Source organism: Varanus komodoensis, unplaced genomic scaffold, assembly GCF_004798865.1.
Source record: "Varanus komodoensis strain SLA01 unplaced genomic scaffold, ASM479886v1 scaffold16, whole genome shotgun sequence".
NCBI classification, from domain to species: Eukaryota; Metazoa; Chordata; class Lepidosauria; order Squamata; family Varanidae; genus Varanus; species Varanus komodoensis.
In genome coordinates this window covers 20,936,107-20,961,269 of record NW_025335468.1, presented here as the reverse complement: position 1 = coordinate 20,961,269, position 25,163 = coordinate 20,936,107, and the positions used below count along the sequence as shown (strand labels likewise).

The 25,163-nt window shown below is 37.9% G+C and overlaps 1 protein-coding gene across 1 annotated transcript in view; it reads left to right on the top strand.

Moving 5' to 3' along the window:
• The window catches only part of ELP4 (elongator acetyltransferase complex subunit 4), a 188,436-nt gene that overhangs the window by 85,482 nt on the left and 77,791 nt on the right, over positions 1-25,163 (top strand). The gene's annotated exons all lie outside the window — the stretch shown is intronic.

Here is a 25,163-nt window from a genome sequence, read left to right as displayed (position 1 = left end):
TTTAATCTCTTTTCCAGTGAAAAGCTGTTAAGCAGGCTACTTGTCTTAACTGCTTGAAACCATAAAAGGAAGAATTGCCACCAATATATTAGCATATTTTTTGCTTCATCACCAAATGATGGTCAATGTGGCTTGGCACTGCTTTGGTGTTTGGGATTTCACCCTTAAGTGACCACTTTGGCCCTTATTTGACCCTCTGCCCTCCATAGCTGGCCACTTGATAAGGTAACTTAAGAGTTCTCTTTCTGTCTCTCCCTCCTCTCTCTACAATTGCAAGTTGCACTAACCTATAAATTGTTGAAAGGAGCCTATCAAGTGACAAATTAAAGTGCCCTCCTCCTAATAATGGTCATCAATGTCCTTAATTATCTAGTCCTATTGAAAGTAGTTAATAGTTAATCAAGAAGCCAGTTTTTCAGCCAGGTCATTTCTGCATGAGTACTTGAAGTTTCTCAAGTAGAGATGCTCACTACAAAAGCCACTTAAAGCCAAATATAATGTGAAAATTATTGTGTCTTTCTTCTTTTAAGATATGGTGATTCCTCTGTGGTTTTTTCAGTTCTCAAATATAATACATTTAATGGAGCTAAACACTATACTAGTGTACTCCATTTTAACATAATTTCACTTCATCAAAAGGCTATTCATCTTCTGAATCACAAGAATAAAAGACTTTAATATTCATGCCAGAGTCTAAAATGCAGAAACTGTAATTGTTTTCACTGATGCAGACAAACAGGCAGAATATTTTCCAACTATATTTAATTTCCATTTACTATATCTTTGAATTAAAATATTTTTATTTTTTTCTTCCACAATGAAGCTTATATCAGAAGATGTTTCCTCTGTCAATAAAATTTCTGGTTCCTGTTTTCCACTGCTGCAATTTAAAACCCAGTGGCCCACTATAAAGAATTGATGCAGCCCAAGGGTAAAGGCATTTTATTTAGCACTGTTAAGGACCCTTTGGAAAAGAAACTGTAGAGATGCATAGATGACCTACTTGAATAATTTCAAGCCTCATTGTTAAAGTCGGTTCCCTTATAATTTGCCTCCATTCTAGAGAGAATTCTACCGTTTCCTAACATGACAGTCTTTTAAAAAAATGTAGCATTACTCTACACTTCTGTTTTTCTACCCGTGGTTTTAAACCGCAAAAATATTTTAGTGTAAGATAATAAAAGAATGCTTTATCACAGAGATGGTTGACTAAAATGCTAGATTTAATAATTTGATGAAGAAAAAATAATTTCGTGATACAGATTGGAAATAAATAGCAAGCAGTATAGATGGTATCCCACAGCAGATTTTTTAATAGATATATGTCATTTTAAACGAGAATAGAAAGAAAATAATTGAAAATGTTCTTCCAGAGGGTTGAATACAGAGGGTGAATGTTGTAGGCAAGTCTCAGGGCATGTATATGTTTATGTTGAAAACAAGCTAAATATCTCTGAAAAATGGATTAGAAATCTTGATGTAGAAATTTGCTGGTTCCTTCGAACAAAACTGCTTTAATTACATTTTTATCACTTTGCAATGCTTTTCAAACAACAACAGTTGTAATACATTCCTTTTAATCTTTTACTGTGTTATTACAGCTACCTAGTGTTTTCATGGGTTCCTTTACAGTGTGCATGTTTACAAGCAGCTTCAGTGTCATAGTGTGATTCGTATTCATTTATTTATAAACATGGCATATTATGTTGTCCATTACTTTTGGCTATTAGGTATATGCTGATACTGAAGTCAAGAAGTAGAATTTTAAAAAGTGACTTGTAGTGCTAGTATGTAATGCATATAGTTTTGTCAAAGAGTACTGTACACCAGGATGTAAATTGTGTATTCATGGCTATATTGATATACTATTTGGTGAAAATGACATAATACTGTATATATCAAAACCTGATAGTTTTGGTAGGTGTCAGTTTACCTGGTATTTCATTGCATTATACTTAGACTGAAATATTCGAATAACTCTAAGTGCATATCTCTTAAAAAATTCAGAATTTTGAAGTTAGCTTGTCTAATCCTATTTCTTCCTACTTTGGAATCTTAATTAGAAGGAGATAAAAACCATCATTTGACTAAATTATTGTCTTGAATCTGTAGCAAAAGGTATAATCCGCAATTGGGCCAATTAGTGTACCCCATAGTTAGCTATGCTGAAGCAGGCAACTTGATTAGATCTGACACCAGCCTAGTTCCCACTGTTGTTTTGCCAGGTATGATGGTCAGACTTCAAAGGGCTTGAGGCATCAGCAGGGCAAGGTTTGGAGGCCAGCTTAGGTCCGGTCGTTAATCTCTCTGCTAAAACCACAGCAGCCATCACACAAAACAAGCTTACACGATACAATCATGCGGTATTAAAGTTTGGGTTGAGTCATGCCAATTTGCCTTTGATTTTCTGATGATTGAGTAAAAGATGGCTACATGACTAGACACATACTAAAAATGTACTGATTAGATAAGTTCCTTAAATATTTGAAATATTTTTGATTTTTCAGTGAAATAATATGACATGCTGTTTATCTTACTGAAACTTTCTGGCAGATAGGTGTTTCAAATATCATTTGTACTGAGTGTCCCTTAACAGATCTTTTGCCAAATCTCATGCATTTCTTCTTATGTAACTTGTTCTTCATCATTCCAAAACAATTTGTATAAAATTATTAAAGGAAACTCAGTGCTACAGTAGTGCCTTAACTTCTGCCTTAACTTTAAAAGATCTGTTCTTTTCCTTGCAGAAATTAATATTCATTTAAAGATATTCACATACACAAAATTTCATTTCCCATTTAAATGCTGAGTAAAGTGCTGTTCAACTGATGTGATTACATAAGTGTTCCTTTCTTTTGCATTCTGATTTGTTGAAACATTGTGGTAATGGTGACATGTTTCCATTCTAAGGAAAGCCTAGGGCTCTTCTAGTATTATTCCAAATGATTGAAATTGCCATCTTGTTGACTTTCCCTTAGGCAGCTTTAGCTTGTTTACTTTTGTATTTGTTTCCCATGTTCCATTTGAGTTTGGCTAGCAGGACATTACTACCTGGTTTGACAAGAGAGTTGGAATAATACTAAGGATACTGATATATGTCTATTGCCTCTGTGTGCTCATCATACAGAATTCTCTCTCTGTCTAGAACTAAGATTTATATGGGTATTAGCTGTCTGTTTTGATGTAACTTGGTCTTAGTTGATTGGAACAGCATGAAGGAAAGGCAAAATATATAACTTTTAAATAATGAATAAATTCATTAAATGAACAGATTTTATCTTGCTTAATTGCAGATCTTGCCTTTTTTAAAGTTGGCATAGAGTTATACGAGCCAAAAGAAAATCTGGAATCTGCACTTAGGAGAGTAAAATTAGATGGATAAATTGTTACTTACTTACTTAATTTATTTAAACAACTTATATGCCGCCTCATCACATGAGCCTCAGGGCGGCTTACAATCATAAAATCATCAAATAATTAAAATACATAAAATAAAATACATAAAATGAAATAGTGGACCCAGCCTGGTCAATTTAAAATAAATCATTAACAGTTAAAATAGTGTTTAAATGAAAAGGTCTTGGCCCAGTGCCGAAAAACAAATAAGTAAAAGAAGATAGATAGGACACAAGTAGGAAAGAAAATCCAATAGGAAGTCACTTTCTCCTCCCTGTGGTATTAGAAACTGATGTAGGAGGCCAGATAAAGAATTTGAGTACCATATTTCACCATGCCTTTTTCTTGCAAATTCAAGTATCACTCATTGTTTGGGTATTTTCTGCCAGCTGTGCAATTTGTGCAAGTCACTCTCCAGATCCTAATATACCTCTGCCTATGTTAGGAACTTGCTTCTGGAACACTTCTCGCATGCATAGAAAGTGCACATTATTTGTAGATCTCATAATTCCATCTGAAGTTAGCAGTTGATGAGGGCTTATGTTGTCACTAGCTCTTCAGGGCAGAACTCGTTCTCTCCAGCAAGTCTATTGCTTCTCCTTCTCCTTCAAATATAGCATGAAGATCGTTGGTCTTCTCCTTAGTGCATTTTTACCTTCTCTTTCCTTTTATGTAAAAACAATGTTTGTCAGGGGCTGCAAAATGTAAAGGCTTTATAATATGGACAGATGGGAATCTAGAAAGCTTATACTTAGTCAGACCATTGGCCCATCTAGCCCAATATTGTCATCACTGACTGTTAGTGGCTCTCTAGGCTTTTAAGCGAGAAGATTTCCAGTCCTACCTTCAGAGCTTTTCCATGTAAAGTATTTCCCTTCCATTAAATTTCAGCTCTTCCCCATACAGTATAGCACAGCACAGCGAAGTACAGCAGTACTTAGCTTCCATATTTTAATGAGTAGAGCAAAGATATTCTGAAATAATGTTAACTTACGGGAAACAAAATAGTGCAAGATTGGATTGAATAATTTCATGAGAGCTATACAGACATACTGATTATCAGATTGACTATGTGCTCTGCAGCCAAAGATGGAGAAGCTCTATACAGTCAGTAAAAACTAGACCAGGAGCTGATTGTGGCTCAGATCATGAACTTCTTGTTGCAAAATTTAGGCTTAAATTGAAGAAAGTAGGGAAAAGCACTAGGCCACTCAGGTATGACCTAAATCATATCCCTGATGAATAAACAGTAGAGGTGACAAATAGATTTAAGGAATTAGATCTGATAGACAGAGTGCCTGGAGAACTATGGACGGAAGTTCACAACATTGTACAAGAGGTAGCAACTAAAACCATCCCCAAGAAAAAGAAATGCAAGAAAGCAAAATGGCTGTCTGAGGAAGCTTTACAAATAGCTGAGGAAAGAAGGGGGAAGCGAAAGGCAAGGGAGAAATATACACCCAACTGAATGCAGAATTCCAGAGAATAGCTGGAAGAGATAAGAATGCCTTCTTAAATGAACAGTGCAAAGAAATAGAAGAAAACAATAGAATAGGGAGGACCAGAGATCTCTTCAAGAAAATTGGAGATATGAAGGGAACGTTTCATACAAAGATGGGTATGATAAAGGACCAAAATGGCAGGGACCTAACAGAGGCTGAAGAGATTAAGAAGAGGTGGCAAGATTACACAGAAGAACTATACAAGAAGGAGCTTAACGTCCCTAATAACCACGATGGGGTGGTCACTGACCTCAAGCCAGACATCCTGGAATGTGAAGTCAAATGGGCCTTAGGAAGTCTGAGCAACAACAAAGCTAGTGGAGGAGACTGTATTCCAGCTGAGCTATTCAAAATCCCAAAAGACAATGCAGTTAAAGTGCTATACTCAATATGCCAGCAAATTTGGAAAACTCAACAGTAGCCACAGGATTGGAAAAGGTCAGTTTACATTCCAATTCCGAAGAAGGGCAATGCTGAATGTTCAAATTACTGCACCGTTACACTCATTTCACATGTTAGCAAAGTTACACTCAGAATCCTACAAGCTAGGCTCCAGCAGTATGTGGACCGAGAACTACCAGAAGTACAGGCAGGATTTCGAAGAGGCAGAGGAACTAGAGATCAAATTGCCAACATACACTGAATCATGGAGAAAGCTAGGAAGTTCCAGAAAAACATCTACTTCTGCTTCATTGACTATGCTAAAGCCTTTGATTGTGTGGATCACAACAAATTGTGGCAAGTTCTTAAAGAGATGGGAGTACCAGACCATCTTATTTGCCTCTTGAGAAACCTATATGCAGGGCAAGAAGCAACAGTGAGAAGTGGACACAGAACCACTGATTGGTTCAAGATTGGGAAAGGAGTTCGGCAAGGCTGTATACAGTCACCCTGCCTATTTAACTTATATGCAGAGCACATCATGAGAAAGGCGGGGCTAGATGAATCACCAGTTGGAATTAAGATTACTGGGAGAAATATCAACAACCTCAGATATGCAGATGATAGCACTCTAATGGCAGAAAGTGAAGAGGAACTATAGAGCCTCTTGATGCAAGTGAAGGAGGAGAGCACAAAAGTTGGCTTGAAACTCAACATTAAGAAAACTAAGATCATGGCATCTGGTCCTCTTACTTCCTGGCAAATAGATGGGGAAGAAATGGAGGTAGTGACAGATTTTATTTTCCTGGGCTCCAAGATCACCGCAGACGGGGACTGCAGCCAAGAAATTAAAAGACGCTTGCTCCTGGGGAGGAAAGCTTTGGCAAATCTAGACAGCATACTAAAAAGCAGAGACATCACCCTGCCAACAAAAGTGCATATAGTCAAGGCTATGGTTTTCCCAGTTGCAATGTATGGTTGTAAAAGCTGAACCATAGGGAAGGCTGAGCGCCAAAGAATTGAGGCCTTTGAATTGTGGTGCTGGAGAAGACTCCTGTGAGTCCCTTGGACTGCAAGACAATCAAACCAGTCAGTCCTAGAGGAGATCAACCCTGACTGCTCTTTGGAAGACCAGATAGTGAAGATGAAACTCAAATACTTTGGCCACCTAATGAGAAGGAAGGACTCACTGGAGAAGAGCCTAATGCTGGGAACAATTGAAGGCAAAAGAAGAAGGGGACGGCAGAGAATGAGGTGTCTAGATAGAGTCACTGAAGCAGTCGGCGTGAGCTTAAGTAGAGTCCAGGGGATGGTGGAGGACAGGAAGGCCTGAAGAAAAGTTGTCCATGGGGTCATGATGGGTTGGACACAACTTCATGACTGACAACAACAACAATAACATCATAAGTGAATGGGGCTGCAGTGGTAGGCTATACATGCAGTGGTAGGCTACACATCTACACATGTTCAAATGAAATAGAAAACATAATATACATATATGTCTCTCTCTCTCTCTCTCTCTCTCTCTCTCTCTCTCACACACACACACACACACACACACACACACACACACATATGGTTGTTGCTGAACATCCGTGTTTGCACGCACAACTCACATGTGTAGAAAGTAGCAAGTAATGTGCATCCATGGTGGCCTTTAAGGTGAGGTGTAGTGTGCACACAGCAGATTTATACACTGTATTCTTGCTGCAGTGGGGAACAGCTACTGCTAAGTTGGGGGATTTAGCTCAAACATACCTTAAAAATATAATTTTAGTTTTAAGGAATTAGTGCACACACTTCCGTTAGATTCAAAACAAAACAGGGTATTTCCGAAGATTGTTCTCAAACCCTGACATGCACTAATGGTACCCTGAAAAAAATTGCTTGGTTGGTATAGCCAGCCCCCTAGAACACAGGACAGTGTAGTGTCTCTAACAGTCCTAATTAACAGATAGAACATTTGAAGATTGGGGAAATTAGTCTTACCAAATAAGGAGGTGTAGTTAGTAGTAGCAGAGAAGTGAATTAGAATTATGTAACTGGAAGAGCTCAGTAGCTATTGAAAGTTGAACTGCAGAAAAGAAATGGATTGAACTGGGAGGGAAAAGAAAGGAAATTGTACAATAGTTACGTGATTCAAACTGCACATCCAGACTAGGTACAAAAATTATTAAAATGCAGTAGGCATAGAATATCGTGCTTCTCAGCTCTGTCCATAATCACAAAAATCGAGTGCTAGGCTCACTCAAGATTAATGATGTAATGATGTACACCATGAAATAAACATGCAAGGTAAAGGCTCTGGGAGGAGTGGTGTTAAGGAGATTGAACAGACTAAAAACACAGTCCAGTGGCCCCTACCCTTGATGTATGTAAGCCTCCATACTCAGAGGCTTGCATGCATCCAAGGGCAGGAATGAGGCACAGTGGTGACAATCTGTGCTGCCACAGTGCCTCACCCTATGCATTTTATCTAAACTATTTTTGCTTATCTAGCTGAAGTGTTAGGGAGAGGTGAAGGAGGCCAGGGCACTGCTGGGAAACTTCAGAAGAAGACAGCCCTGCCTTCTCTCCTCTCCACCCCTCAGCAAACCTCTTTCCTCCTCTCCAAGGTACATTTGAGATCTCAGGAAACTAGTTGGTACAGGTCTTTCCATTCCAACTGAAAGTGGGGGCAGGGGGGGGAGTGGAGTGGAAGCTTGGCTTTTCAAGTCCCAACACAAGGTCTCAGGACATCAGTGCTGAGATTCTCAAAAAATATGGTCCCCAGATTATGTAGGAGTGAGTACCCTGAGCTGAGTTGTTATTAGGGAGCCCAGATGCAGTGGAATTAAACTATGTATAGAATCCCCAATAGAATTCAAGGATTTGAGCATTCCCTCAAGCCTCTGCTTCCCAAACCTGTTGTGATTTGGGTTTCTCCCTCCAAGCAAATCAGCCTCACCAGTGTTTCTTTACTTAATGATCCTTATTGTTACCCAAGAGTCTCTGAAAATACACAAAGTGGTGTGTTGAACCTTTTCTGAATTGTTCATTTTCTGAAGCTCTCTTTATCAGTCGTTCTGTGTTGGAACTCTGGGAGAAGTGCACTGTAAAATGGGCACCCCTCCACTCCTTCTGCTGTGCTCCTAATTGGACTTCTCTCTGGTGATGACAGTGAGCAACCAGGTCTACCACTTCAGGGGGCAGGAGTTCTCCATTGGAGAAAATACACATTTTGGTGTCTCCTTCCTCAGGTTGTAATTCTTCAGTGTTCCCATGGCTGGGTTGACTGGTCTTCCCACCTGCTCTTGGCTGATCTCTCCCACTGCTACCTCCCATTGGGTCTCAGGACCTTGAACCAGAGCTGGAGTCTGAACAGGCTCATACTCTAAATTGGAATCTGAATCCTCAGTACAACCAGCACAGAGAATTTCCCATGAGTGTGCCTGAAGTGTGACAGGGCACGTGCACCTGACATCACCTTAAATTAGCCTTCCCCACCTTGATGGCTTCCAGATGTTTTGGACTTCAAGTTTCAGCATTTCTGACCATTGACTATGCTAGCTGAAGCTGATTTTAGGAGTCTGTGGGGAGCCATAGGAGGAAGGAGAGGATGAGAAAGGTAGATATGACCAATAGTATATATTAGAATGTCTGATGCTCTATTTTCTGTGTTCTTCTGCCAGTGACTAAACCAGAAGGGTAGATTATTTATGTAGCATTAGATAAATTAGATATATTATTTTTAAGCCACTTCTTGTTTTTCTTTCCATTAAAACATTTTTTCTAAAGGGATACATAGTAAAATACATTATCACCACATCAGGCTTACTTTGTTTCCCAGCTATTACTCTATTACTCTGTAGTGTGCAATGTAAATGTGGTTATAGGCTAGAATGTTTGTACAATGCTGGAATAATACCCAGGAATGCATTTACCAAGTGTTGGAAATAAAATAGCATATACTTTAAAAGATCAAAGATAGGGGAACAATGGACCGGGAAATGTCACAATGAAGGCTTCATCACTTAGAACTTCTTTTGAAAGCCCTTATATCAGCGATAATCTCTTTTAAGAATTATGGTATTTTAAAAGCACAACCAGGAGAGATGCTCCTTACCCAAGAAGTTAGATTCATTCTAGTATTGTCCTCTTCCCTTTAGTTCATGGATGGGCAATTTGTAGCCCTCCATGTTTTACCTTAGAACTCCCATCAGTCCTAGCCAGTATACCTAGTTCTGAGGAGGAATGGGTGTTGTAGGTCAAAACATCTTAGAGGGCAGTGTGGCCCACCCCACTTTAGAATAACCCCAGCTGTAGTAATTAATGCAAAAACAATGCAAGTGTAAACTGTGTGTCAGATCTGACAGGTTGCCCCATGAGTAAAAGTAGCCCTAATTTATTAACATTTTTTCTCTCCACTGTCTTCAAGGTGTTCCACAAGCTTTATTGCATTGTATTGCTCTGATTCCAAAAGTGACAGCATGTTGGCACACCCATACCAGCAACCCATACTAGCAGTCTGAGGTTGGGAGGGAGGATGGTACCCCATATTCATACCTGCATTCACACCTGTGCCCTGTGTTTAACATTTAAACTTCATAGGTGGACTTCACCATATTTAGGCTTTTGTGAAAACTTGTCACTTCCTTCATGAGAATGTTCAAACAATTGCTCTTCCTCTCTATCCCCTTGTCAAAAAATTCCGGTTACTACCATTGCCATCTCTCTCCTTAACTACTGCAATTGCCCATTCTCTTTGATCTTTCATTTTCTCCCCTTGCTCTCCTTTCTATGTTCAGTACTCTGCTTCCAAATTCATTCATGTCTTTTGTTGCACTGCCATGCAGTGCCCTCTCCTTCAACCCCTGCACTTGCTTCCTATCTGCTTATGGATTCTCAGCATAAGCATAAGCTTCTAATTCTCACCTTGAAATCTGTATATTGATTTATTTATAACATTTATAAACTGCCCTATAACAAAAAAATTGTGAGGGTAGCTTACAGCATGCAATAAGAAAGTGACAAATAAAAAACCCAATGACAGTCATAACAGTGCAACAGAAAGCACAAAAAGCAAAGAACAAGTGGATGAAGCCAGATACAAGAAGCCAACGCAAATTTAAAAGATCTTGGAAAATAAAAATAGTATTCTGCTGGTGCTAAAATAGCAGAAAAGTGGGCATGATGTGAGTTTTTCTTGAGACCATTTCATAACCACTTCATAACCACTTCTGAAAATTCCTACATACCATCAGCCTTACCTGTGAACTTCACTTGGGTAGTTCCAGCACCATCAGGTGTCCAGTGGTTTCCTGCTCCTCCAAATAACTATAACTTGCTGCCTCTTACACAAAGACCTTTTCCCAGAATGCTTCCCTGAGGGCACCTCTCATACTTCCTTCACATCTCTCCTTCTTACATGAAGCCTTTGGGTCTGTTCTGTGTTATCCATGCGCAACATGAACTAAGCCTTAGTATGAGTTATTTCAGCAATCATATAGTCTTGCCCTAGTTTATTCTTGCCTCCATTTCACTCAACTTCCTCTGCGGTCACCATTGTGCTTGTTTCTAAATTGTACATTTCTTGGTACAGGGAACACCCCCTCATTTTTAATGCCCTTGCACATGATTGGCATGATATAAATAACCATATTAATCACCAGTGAACAGCAGCATAGAGATAATGATATTCCATGTAGGGAAATTAACCTTTTGAACTGTATCCATGGACTTTGTCCACCCATCCATCCATGGCATCCAAGGTCGTATAACAAGATATACCCTATAAGAGCTGCCTAAACTGATGCAGCTAGATAAACAGTTGTAGCGCTACCCTGCCAAGTATGCTTGTTCAGGAGCCTTTCTCTTTTCTCCCACACCCACCCTTTGATTGAGGGTTGACTCAGGTTATCACCATGCACTACTATCAGAAAGTATTCATGTACAGTGTGATGGCCTAGGAGATTTCTAGGGCTTCCTGTAGCTTCTGGGCTCCACAGAAACTTTTCTAGGCTCAGAACTCACTCTAAGCTTAAATTTTCTATCTTAAAGGATACATTTTTTCTGAGCAGTCAAGTGTATAAAAAGTCAGGCTGTGAAAAGCAAAGAACACTCTCAGATCTTATGCCACAGGCTTCTGCGACAACCCACAAGGGGAACTACAGAGCTACAGGTAGAACAAAGCTTAAGGCTGGAAGAAAACTGCATTTTCACCTAGAACCTGATTGCTAGTAGATGCAACAAACTGTGGAAAAAGCCAGTATTCCTGCATTTGAGGATGCCAAGAAGATATGTTGAACCTCCAAGCTAGTGTACACTTATTTTGCTGGGCAATTAATTCTACTTTTCCATGTAATATTTTCCTAACATACAATTCTTTTGGTGTAGTACATTTGGTTTGGGAAACAGGTAAAGAAGTGAGGCCAAATGTCCTTTTGCACAAATGATAATTCCACGCCCATTTCTTATGCCCTCTGAATAGCTCTAGGTTTGGAACAGCTACAACATCTTGCTTGTATCCTGTAGCAGCTGATATCATGGCTTTTACACCCAGGACAGGGCAAGTACAAGGTCAAATGGCTATTTTGAGGAGTGGCAGTGTTCACCTTCATTTGGGTTGTTAAAAGAAGTGCAGCCCATGGAAAAGCCTCTAACTATATCACATGGCATGCCACAGCAACAACACAAGTGTCCTGGCTCTCCAACCAGCATAAGATCTTAACAGCCAGAAGCTGCATGCCTGTAGCATCTTTTTCTACAGGCAGCTGGGAGTGGATCAATGTCAGTCATTAAAGAGAAGAAGGGACACAGGAAATTGATGCCCAAGCATGAGAGTCAAGAGTGGCTGGTGCTCCTGGCTTATTCTAGAACAGTCCTTGCTTCACCTTCTGCACGGCTACTTCTCATTCAGTTGCTATTGTAGTAATCACTTTCCGTGGTGGGCTGTTGCACTTCACTCAGTTTTAACTTGTGGTCTAATCTTTGGCAGGTTATGAATAGCATATTTCTTTTGAGAGTGTGCCCTTGTGCTGCTAGCAGGGTCATGCACTATACCAGTTTTGTGGATCATGCTGCGTGTGTCTGTGTGTTACTAACAGCAGAGCTGGCTACAGCTAAGAAGATTTCTTTTACTCAAAACAGTTACTGAATATCAAAAAAGATTACCTACTTTTGTTTTAATAAGAATGTAAAGCTCTGTTCACACTAGGAGGAGCTAATAAGAAAAGGACCTGCTGCTGTTCTAATCCTGAATAAGGCATCTGACACTTTTCATGGACTCTGGTCATAATTGTTTAGTATGTTTCGTTTTTAAAGTTAGGGCGAAATAGCTATCTAAATGTATAAATCATAAATCATGCCATTATTCCACAAGGTCATGTTCATTAGACCTTTTTTACATAATCAACAGCAAGCAGTTCAGATGTCACTTGCTTCCACACCAACTGTATCTGCACTAAACAGTGGAGACATGAGGATTGGCTACCACAGTATTGCTCTGGTCCAACATCACCTGCTGAGAGAGCAGTTGTGCCAAGCATTCATGCCTCTCACAACATCAGCAACCACACTGGGTGCTACTGCCCACTGAACAATTACAGAACAGAAAAGTTCTGAATTAACAGCCTCTCTGCCTCATGGCATTCTTTATTAAAGATCTTGGGTCATAATCATCATCCCCCTTGTAACAGCATTCAATAGAAGAAGCTGATTGTTCACTTTCACATAAACTGACACTACACATTGCAGATCTCACATGTATATACTCATGCACACTCGTTTTTTCTCTTCCAACTTTTCCTAGAAGTCCTCATCTCATTAAAAAAAGGTTTTTAAGTGAATTTATCTTTCTAATCTGATTTATGTTGAATATTTTTCTGGAAATTGATTATTACCTCTACTGTTGATATCTTTGAACTTAGTGAGTTATTTTAGGTTTGCAAGATTTTTTAAGTGATGCTTAGGTGATGCTGTGTGTGGTTGCATACAACATATAGTGTCAGTACTGATTCAGTTAATATATTTATAGAAACCATTAAATTAAGCTGTGAATTCCTATATTTGGTAGATCTGTACACACATAAACAGGCCTTCTTTTACATCATTGCCTAAGGAGGTGCTGAAAAATCCATAAGTGCAATTCAGAAAGTTAAAACCAAATCCCACAGGAGAACCAGGACAATGTAGTGGTTAAGAGCGCAGGGCTGGGGATCTGGAAGCTCTGGTCCCCACTCAGCCACGGAGCTCACTGGATGTCTTTGGGTCAGCCACAGACTATCAGCTCAAATTGCCTCACAGAATTACTGTTGTGAAGATAAGATTGAGAAGAGAAAGTGGACCACTGTGTAAGCTGTCTTGAGTTCCTGGAAGGAAAAAAGGTGGGATATAAATCTAACGCATACATATACAGAGGGTGGGCCAAAAGTATATATACAGTACAGATCAGGTCATGAAAAACCTCACACAGTGGATGCATTAAAGGAGTTCATCTCACAAGGATTTATCAACATTGGTGCTAACTGGAATTTGTGTCACAGTGCGGAGGACTGGTTCCAGGAATGTGACAATGTTGATGGAGGACATTTCAAGCATCTAAGAAACTAAACATGACCTGATTAGTACTTGTATGCCTACTTTTGGTCCACTCTGTAAATTTAAGACAGTCTTAAAGCATCACTGATTTTCCTCTGTACCCCAGACCAATATTTTGTTTTATTAGGATAATTTTATTGTAAATTATGTTGCCTATCCAGTGATATTTTCAAGGCTTTATTTATTGTTTATAGTCCACCTTTCTTGCCATAAAACAGACTCCAGACAACCGAAAAAATTATTTTTTCACCTTAACAGAAGAAAACTCTAAATGTCTCTATGTTTTTTTGTTTCAAAGACATTTATGTTGTGTTATTTCTAAGGGACTATTCAGATATTAACAACCATCCAACTGGGAAACTGGACTTATTTATAAAGCTATGGTACTGCTTCGAAAGTTGTTTATGCACTATCAGTTTGGGAGAAATGATTTGATAGGCTCTTCAAATGACACATAGGTAGTTATATGTGTGTTATATTAACATCTTCTGAAAGGAGAATAACTTCTGCATCCCTTTTTAACAGAAGTGCCAGGCATTCCCACCTGCCTTGCTTTCTTCTATTTATTTATTTATTTTGGTAGGGTGGGGGACCCAATTCCCTATACTCACACAGCATTCAGGCTGTTCAAACTGATTTTTAAAGGTACGTTATTTAGCACAGTGAGAATGGGGAGGATCCTGTTACGACAGTCATAAAACCTCTGCAGAGAGAAAGGTGTTATGGACTGTACAGCCAAGAAACAGCTATGGAAAGAAAGAAAGAAAATTTGGGTTGAGTGTTAGTATAGGAAAACCTATATAAAATTTGAGGACCAAAAACATTGTGTGGATAAGCCCAAAGGTATTAACATTTTGTATGCAGCATCTTACCACTGCTTTTGCCTTTAGAAAATGAAAGAGCTTTGAGGCTCACATGAAATATAAAGGCCATGTTGGATGTGCTTCCTTCTTTTATAAAAAGAAACACATTCTTATAGGAACATGACACTCTTGAATTTTCACTTCAGCTCAAGAGCCAGAAGCCAGCAGATCAAAGGAACAATTTTTCTCTAAAGCACACATTATTACTTTAAAAGGACTAACCAAAAGACATCTAGCTGTTAGTTACTTCCATTGATTTACTTTGTACTCAGTCATGAATAAATTAAAGGCTCTAACCTAACTGACGTAAGTGGCAAGAAAGATACAACCAAGTCCAAAACATACTGACCACTTAACTCCTTGCTCACTCTTATCAAGATCTTTGTTTGTTGTAAATAAAAATGTGCAGGTATGAATGACTTTGAAATATAGCTCCCTTGAAATTTAACATAACCTTTCTTAAGCAATAAAGTCTCTACAGGATTAATTCTGTCATACCTGCATGTTCCATTCTGCATTCTTTCATCTACTAGCCAGTTCAGGTTCTTTTTACCTGGTATGGAATACTTCACTGAATTGTTTTGTCAGATGCTGTCAAGCCAACCTACCATTGTTAAAGAAAATCAGACTAAATCATTGTGGCATAAGCCTTCCAGGAATAAGGCAGAGAATATGAAAGGTTTGATGAAATCAAGGATTTGATTTCAATATTGTAAAAGACTGCCTGTCAAAAATGAAATACATTATTTCAGAAGTTTTGAATAAATAAATGGTTTTAAATACTGACAGTATACTTTATCCAAAGTTTTGAATTATTAGTTTTAAACTATCACTGCTTTGACTAAAATATATGAAATGCAGTTCCTTGCCCCCACCCCATGTGAATACTGATGATGCATAGAAGCATTAGGAATACTGTAATATCATTGCACTCAGTTTGAAAATGATAACATCATCACATTTTGAGATTTGTATTTGCTAACTGAAGAGCTATGGCTTCAGTCACAAGAGTGAGACTGAAATTGGGAGGAGTTTAAAAAGCAGATTAGAATATACAGCTCAGAGCTTGGTATGGTAACAGGTGGCTCTGCTAAGAAAGCAGAAGACTCAGTTGTACCCAATCCCCTGCATATAACCAAAACCTTTAGTTCATAAACAGTAATTATATAGATTATCTCAATGCAGAAAATAATACCAATGCTCAGATGTAAATGTTACATAGCCATGCCTGTTTGTGTTGTTTCATATTACAGTTTATTTACTGTGAAAATATAGATTCCTGACTAAATTTTGGATATGAAGAAATGTTAATTCTTTTTATTTCAGCAGCAATACAGTGATGCCCTCCCTCTTATATATAGTCAGCATCTCTAGTACTTCATCCTTCACATATGCAATCCTTATCCCTGAAGTTTCTCACAGCATTACTCTTCTGTACATTTTGGGATGCTGTCTGTATTTTGTGGGATTCTATCATAATATCTACCTGTCAGAAGATGGTGCCTTAAGAACATAAGCATTGCCATTTTGCATCAAACCAGTTGTCCATCTTGCTTAGTGATCTCTCTTCTGACAAGAGGAAACCTCAGGAAAGTTCATAACCAAAGAGTTCTATGATGGCATCAAAGCCTTGTTGCTAATTCTCATAAACCTGATCACCAGACTTACATAGTTCCAAATTATGCATGTAAAACTTGCCAAAGTTTATTCAAATCTGTGACCTGATTTAACCTCTTGTTCTTTGAAATATATTGTGAAAAGTTTTAGCAATCATAATTAAAGAAGCAAAGTATGTGTTGCTCTGCTATTTTCCTTGATACAACAAAAAAGACGCAGACCTGGTCAGTTGGATTTGTGATTCTGTATTGATACAAGAACACAAACAGGTGTCCGATGCTCAAGAGCACTGAACAGGAAAAAGGATAGCCTAATACCAATGGTAGCCTGTAGGCTAATTAATAATTACAATTTACCAACCTTTTATTTGTATCATCTTTCCCATGGACAAATTTAAACAGTGTAACAACAGATACCTTCCATCTATAACATCAGTGCCTCATGAGTGCCTCTATTATAGTTAGCTGAAAGTTAGATGAATGGATTAGTTTGTACAACTTGCCTTCCAATGTTATATAATTTTATTAGATAGATATACCCTCTGCCTAGCAGGTACTGGGTCAATATATAATAAAACATTAAAGCTTTGTATATACTTAAGGGATAAAAGAACGAAAACATAGCATAAATTTCATAGCATTATGAAAATAAAAGATAAAAGCATTAAATATTAAAAGCTTGACAGAACAGGACCATCTTTACTGTCTTGCTAAAGCAGTAAGAGCCAATATCATCTTCCTCAGTAGGGAGTTCCACAAATCACGGTGCTGCTGTTGAAAAGGCCTTGTTTTGGGTTGCCAGCTATCTGACCTCTCCGTGTGGTCAGATACCACAACCTGGCTTGAATGATCATTTTGGCTTAAATTAGTCATGGTGTGTTGTGGCACTTGCTGAGTGGCTTTTGAACATTCAAGCCACAGGCTGCCCTATTGTTGAAACCCAGCTGGGGTGGGTTATGTGAGAGTTACATAACACTCATATAAACCAAGACTTGTTTAAGCTTTGCACAACCTACTGCTGCCAGGTTTACCAACATGATAAAATGGCTTTGCCACTTAACTGTTCAGAATGGCTATCCATAGACACTGCCACTTTGAACATCATTTGTTGAAACGTGGGGTGCACATTTAAGGAATAAATATAAATAAGTGAATATGAGAGGAGACCATATTATGGTTCTTCACCATACCAGCTTCAACCCTTGAAAAATGCTACATGGAAAGAAGTCAAAGCATGGGCTTGCCCCCTCTGGTCCAGGACTTCTTGTGCTACCCTGGTGGCACAGGAATGAGCAGTTCAGCTGCAGCTCTATCACCATTTTGGTTGTATGTATATCAAACCCAAGGCCCCTGTAAGAAGCTGCTATTATCCAGGTATATTACAAGTTGTTGAGCCACATCTCAGGAGGAAAAGCTGAAAACTGGATGGAAGTTAACTAGGAGAATAATAAACAATTCCCACTGAAGTAAGGCTCTGGGCACCAGTTTGTCAGCCACTTCATGATGCACATTCTGTAGTGTAAACCATAAAGTATTTGTGCCTTTTCATTCTATATGGTGATTGCCTCATTAGATGAACAGTTATTTCCTAGCTACTAATCAGGATTTCACATGTTCTTTTTTAACTAAATACCACTATGCAAATAATTCTAGCATAAACACACCTAGTTCTATAATGTTACCAAAATACAGCTTATTTAATGCTGTCTCTTGAAGCAGCATTGTGTTCAAAACTGTAAGAGCTGAAATGCAGTTTTCCTTAGTCCCTTCTCTTCCAGGTTTCCCTTCAGCTGTGCTGTGGCCATGGGCTCTTTCTGCTTGGTCTGCATCATCATCAGAACTAAAAATAACATTCCCATAGTTTTATTGGCAGAGTAGTTATAGCTGCTTCTTTAATTCTCTTTAAAAATGAATGAAGGGTAGGGCAGCATAAATATTAAATGTGGGCAAACATTTCACTAAGTAAGTACCAGGAACTTCCCTGTTTACCATACTGCTAGTTAAGGTTAACTTTTTGACTCTGCAATCCTATACATGTCTATTAAGAAGTAAGCTGCATTGTGTTTAATGCTGCTTACAACTAGGTTAGTATGTATAGGATTGCAACTTTAATGTAAGCTTAGTTCATACATACAGTTACACATTTTAGTCATTTTTGTTAAATCTGTATGTTTTATTAATTTTAATCCTAATTTTAATCAGCACACAGCATTCATGGTTAAGAATGTTTGAAAAATAATTAGAATCATAGTTGTGATCAATGCCTTGATAGATGATGTCTTAAGCCAAACAAGGAGGAAAGTGATTTTCAGCCATTCTCCCTCCCCCTCAATTCCCTCCCACAAATCTGCTCCAGAGGAAACTGATGTTAGCAGCTAAAAGGCAAGCTGAGGTAAACCTTCACTGGAACCTTGCCCCATCTGCTCTTCTGTACATGGGAAGACCCTAGTCCAAGCCGTGCTCAATGAAACATGTAACCACAATATCCCTGACAGCTTACTAACCCGCCTCTGCTTCAGTATTTCCAGGGGAGGAGAGCCATTCTCCAGGACCCTCTGTTCCTCTATCAAACTGCTCTTACTATTTAGCAAAAATTAGCTTCCTTCTAATTTCCACCTATTAGTTCTAGGCCTGTCCTCCAGGGCAATGGAAGATAAAACTTCGTTTATTTTATAAATGGGTTTGAAATAAAAGGCACAAAGCTCAGTGCCCCACTATGGCATTTGTCACATTATCAAGAGATGTTTATGTATGTCTAGTTGCACTAAAATGCAGCTGGGAATGGAAGTTTGAACACGCAATTGACAATAAATGCATGGGGGTGGTCTCTTTAATGGTTATGCAGGACTTGTGCCTTCACACACTTGCTAGGTTTGTACAATACAACAACCTCAAATGAGGGTTGCACGTGTAACATCCACTGCAAGCTGCAGCATGTCATCCAAACTCAGTCAATATCTGATTCTGGCATGCAGAGAGACAGCATTCATAGGAAAAATACTTGTTTCCTGTATTTCTGAATCAGATGCAGACCAAAGACAGCTTTGCTTCTGGTGTACAGGTTCTGCATAAATGGCACAGACTTTCTTTTGCTATGCTTGTATTGAGATGTTTGCATCAAATTCAAAGACATCCTGTTAGCAATCCAGAGAATACAAATAAGCAGAAATCTGGTAGTGTCAAAATCTGATCTAGAGATCTGCAGAAACAGCAGATATGTATGATGTCACCCAGCAGTGACAGAGGCAATAGGTATATGGTTGGTTAGGTAGCCAGTGAGCTAAGGCCTTTGTTTAATTGTTCACTAACTTTTTTCTGGATATAAATGCTTCCCAATGTAATCTTGCATGCATTCAGTGCACTTTTATTTGGATCATTATGGTTACACATTGGGCAGTATGCAAATATAATAAATAGAAGTGAAATCAAGTATTAAGTTGTCTGGAAAAAGTACTTCCAGAGTTATGGTGTTGTACTGGAAAATGTGTAGTGAGTTTGGGAACTAGTCATAAAACTACAGCTTTTTAAAACATTTTTGGCTACTGCCACTTTTTGTCATCTTAGGCTTTTTTGGAATTCCTGAAAAATAGTAAGCAGTTTCTGTCATTTACAGAGAAATCAAAGAGCAATATAAATTATGCTAGTTTAAAATAACGTTTATAGCCCAGTAACAATGTTGTAAAAATACTTGCATATTTGAAAATCACACTAGCTATTCTTGTTTCAGATTTCATTTTATATATTGTTCTGTATGATTTTATGATAAACAGATTATTCCTTGAACAGGAATTAAAAGTAAAGCTGCCAGAAAGAGCTTTTGTTGTCAATGTAGTTCCCGCCTCATGTTTTATAAGAGATTTCATGGTCCCATTGTAAAGAGTGGATGATTTAAAACGTGTTACCAAGATAAACTTTCCCATTGTCATTAATGAGGATGGGTAATACTGAGTGACAAGTGCATTAGGAATGACATAGAAAGAGCTGTTAGATTTGTCAGAGCATATCACTTCAGGCTATGAAACCTGATGGCTTTTTTGGGTAATTTTTTTGCTAATGGGCCAACCTGGTAATTATTCACCTAGCGTTTCAACATCTTGTTGCTATAACACTCTGATAGCTTTGGAGAGGTAAATCAATATTAAGTAGAAGTTACAAAAGGATAGGGAAAATGACCTCTCTAATCGAAGTTAATTCATCAAGCTGAAATATCACTTTAATGTGCTAAACAAAATTATTTCAATAATCCTTTTTTGGTGAAAATATTTATGCTATTGTGAATTTTACTAGAAAATAATTGTACTTGCAGAATAACTGTATACCCTTATGTAAAATATATATGCTTTCTTGACACAATAAGGTATTTCAATAGAGACTTAAAATTTGGAAACTAATACATATAGTTTACACTGACTTCTTTAAAAAAAACCCCTCACATTTCTCCATAAAGAATACTTTTGAAATATTTATTACTGAACAATTAATAATGTATAACTTTTTTCTGGTGTTTAAAATCCCTCCAAACTACAAGGTGCCTATCAATTTCCATTTTGAACATGCAATTGGTCACTTTTTCGCCTTGATTCATCTTGCCTGACTGCCAACCAAATTTTGCCTCTGTATACCTTCTTGACACTAATAATGACTGAGTTTCTGTTCGTTTGCGTGCAAGATTTCCCAAGCGGCAGTTTGGGGCTGGGATAAACTATCTATCATGATTGCGTACAACTAATCTGCCTCAACCAAACCACCCAGTGATTGAAATTACATTTGACAATTCACCTCTCCTTGGCGTGCCTGAGGTGAACATAGCTACAGACCATCCCCGGAAGGGCACAGCAATTCCTCCATATGCTGGGGAGGATCTTGTTATTTTTGTCAAAAGACTTTTCACTAAGCATGTAGAAACAAGGAAGAGTGTTTTTCACTTCCATATTTTTTTCAGCATATTACCTTTAATTTTTCCATAGGTTTGTGTTTTCTGTTTTTGGCAAAGGATTTGGCTTTTAATACTGATTCATTAAAGTCATTAGCATTTTGTTTGCCTTAATAACAACTCATATGGAAAAAATATTTTGACATGAAGCAAGATATTAAGGAGTTATTCAATTCTATTAGTGGGATGCCCCAAACTGGCAGTTAAACTCAGCAGCAGCCTTTTCATTTCATTTCAATAAAATGGCATGTGTAGCACTAGATTTGTTTGCAACTAAATTTGGTGTTTTAGCACACTGCAGCACTATGGATTCCATTTCTCTTTCACTTTTTTTAATTCTACTGCTGCCATATTTCAGAGAGTAGTAGTGGCCACCCCTGCTTTTATATTCTACTTCTGCTTGGAGCCCTGTAATATACCTCTGTCAAAAGAATGCTTAGCGAGTAATTATTCACTATGCTGATAGGGAAAACATACATCTCTATATTGGAACTTATGTGTCTTTAATAGTGTTATTGTCTATTGAAGTGGTTTCACTCATTCTTGCCTCCCATGGACTCCATTTCCTTCTGCTTTGCTTCCCTATCCTTTTTTCTCCTTCTGTTAGTTGTAAGTTTATGAAATGAACTTATGACATGCTACCACTTGTACTTTTGTCACTAGCATTCTGTTAGATACAACCCGTACTGTTTTTCCTAACTACCAAATTTGCTTCAAATATATTAGGAATATATTGGATATTGGTCCAACCAAGTGACCCAAGCATGAGGCCAAGTCCCATTTCTCACTCTTCAAGGCAGAAGTCCCATGCCACTTGAAAGTCTTAACATGGTTTGATTTGAGTATAGATTTTCTTGCAGTCCATTTTCTGTCCAGTTCGTGCAGCTTGCCTTTTTGTGTATGTGCAATGAGTTCTTTGAATTGTGGCTTTTCTTTATATGCAATTTTTTATCAATTGGTTACATGGAAATTGTGAGTTTGTAATTCTCTATAATATGTAATTATATACTTCATTACAATCATTTTGTCATGGCAAATAGAAGTAGTATTAAGATACTGCTTAATTTAATAAGCTTTTCAATAATACACCACTTCTAATTAAAGTATTTACATTTAATACACACAGATATAATTTTAAATTTCAACATGGCAAGAGTATAGTATAAAATAATGTAATATAATATACTTGCTTACCCTGCCTTGATCTGTATGGTTACATGGATATAAGTAGATGATCACACATGCATGGGTATTTAAATATAATCCTTTGGTTTCTGCCATGAACAAGATCTATCAATGTGGGCCCTTCCTTGTTTCCACTGTATCACCAATTAACCTCTAGGTTTTTAATTCTTGCACATCCTAATTAGGCATACAGTGTGCTAATACAATAATATGTATTTAGGCTGCAATTCTATGCATGTTTAGACAAAAAAAAGTCCAACAACTCCCAGTATCCCCCAGCCAGGGTGTTCTAGAGGGTGCGGTTTTTCCCAAACATGCACCCAATCGCATCTGTATAAAATGGTGATGTTTTACTAGTGGTTAAATGCTCTCATACTATCAAGAGTTCAACTGTATTTTTTGTAAATTTGATGTGCATATTTAATTTGTTAGTAGACATTCATCCTGCTATTATTTGAGACTGTATGCAAAGTGGCTAAGAAAAAGATTATATTACATTTATACTCTGCCCTATTTTGCATTTTCAGGGCTGTTTACCACAGTTCCAACAAACTCGCTTGAGTTTCAGCAAAATTAATTTCTTCTTCCCAAAGGGTTCCTCCAGTGTCTCAGAAGTAGTCTTCTGCTTGTATAATAGAACTACTTCTTTTTCTTCCCTCTTGCTGTTCCCATGGGCATTCCTTAATTGGCTGGATAGGATCCCCTAGCCCTCCAGAGCAGTTTGGTCTAGGGGAAAAGCTGTTCTGTAAACGGTGTCATTTCATTGGCAAACACTGTTGAATTACCCATTAATTTTAGACAAATCAAGCAAAGAAAAGAGGATGGTCTTAAAGTAAATTTTCTCCATTTCGTCTTTGTGTAGCTTCCTACAGAGTAAATTTTAGATTACTTCTCTGGCAGTTGAGGTGGCAAATGCCATATGGTTTCACAAGTGTTACAGGCTGGGAAACTTATTGGATAGTGTTTATAATGTTATGACCCCACAACTCCACAGATCCACACCTATATCCATTTTGTACTTTTACATTATTCAGTTTCTAAGTTTCCCAAACTCTTTTAAAAGTTCACTTACTTTTTCACTGAACCACCACAGGACTGCTCATATAGTCCTTTAAAATTGTTTTAGATTAAGGAAGTTTGTACTTTTATCTTGCATCGTTTTGAGAAACAGTTTTTCTTTGTATCTCTTTTTACTTTGTTCTTTTATTCTCTATGTTCTTCACTCTAGTGCAAATCTTGTCACACAACAAATGAAATTCAGGAGGATCCAGTCCAGATAGAATCACCAATGCTCCTTCCCTGATTCCTGTAAATTAGATATTTTATCTGGGTTAAATTTTCCAACATTCCTGAATTCCACTCTAGCCCTGTTTGCCCTTGACATGTTCCAGTACAACTAAGACTGGTGAGGTGAAGTAAATCATTAGGGAGGGAGATTAGCCAGAAGTATGAAACCAACTGAAGGAAGAAAGGAGTATTTCTGTACAGTCACACTTTAGATTTGAAAAGCATGACAGCCTGTGTGATAGGATTTTAGAGACCAAATCAAATATAGAATGAAAATTACTTAGATAATCTACTCTGTTTTGTGATTCTGCTTTCTCTCCCTTGGATGTATGGAATGTGATAGTAGTTGCCTGACACACAGGGTATTTAACAGAACCTAAATCATTGTAATTGCACAAATAAAATATTAGAACAACAGTTTTGTTGAAAATCATGAAAGTTATCAACACAATTGAGCTCTTCTAATAACTTGCTGATTTAAACAGGATTTAAATATGCCAGATTTTCTTTGGATTATATCCAGTTAATGAAGCTTCTAACTAAATTAGATTTCTTCAAAATATTACTTCCATTATGATTCTGTAATGTAACATTCAAGGTGTCAATAAATCTGTTGATCTGTTAATAACATGGTTATTTGGCTAGAAAAGACATTAAAGCCCCCATTTAAAGTCTCTAGTTGCCGTTTTTCAATTGACTTATAAAATTGTATAGTATAGCTGCTTGTTGGGGTTGTGCCAGGTTACAGAGTAGGGGTAAGCAACCACATGGGGTGGAGTTGGGTGCCACTTTGCATTCTGCAGATCCACCATGCCACCTGTTGCCCTGCTTTGCTACCACAAAAAGCAGGTAATTGCCAGTGAAATTCAGCAACAGTCTTGCAGATTTTTTTGCTGTTAACAACACCAAATTGGGCAGCAGGGGTCATGAGGGCTGCATAAACTGAGTGTTGCCAACTCAGGATAGAGAACCTGCCAGAGGGAACCTTGATCCAGCAAAAATCAAGAGATAATTTAATTATATGTAGTGAAAACATGGTGGGACCAACATTGTTCAATAGATATTATCAAGACTTGGCGAAAGGCCATTCATCTAAATTGCAAAGTATGTGTACATGACTTAAATCAGGAGATAGGGTTAAAATAGTGTTTTAGCTAAGTTGTTCGGTACTCACACACTACTTTGAGAGTTAGGAACCATAATGTATAGTCCTGTTGATTTGCTTTTTCCACTGCAGTTGAATCATTCTTGTAAAACAGTTGTTATTTTAACATGTGGACAAGAGATACTGCATGTCACTGCATATTTAGGAAATCCTCAGTCACTGATCTCAGATATTCATGGGTTTGTAGTAGTTTAATGCTGATCCTATAGAAAGGAATTTTCTAATGTGTTTACTATTTGGTAGCATGGCTATTTGGTG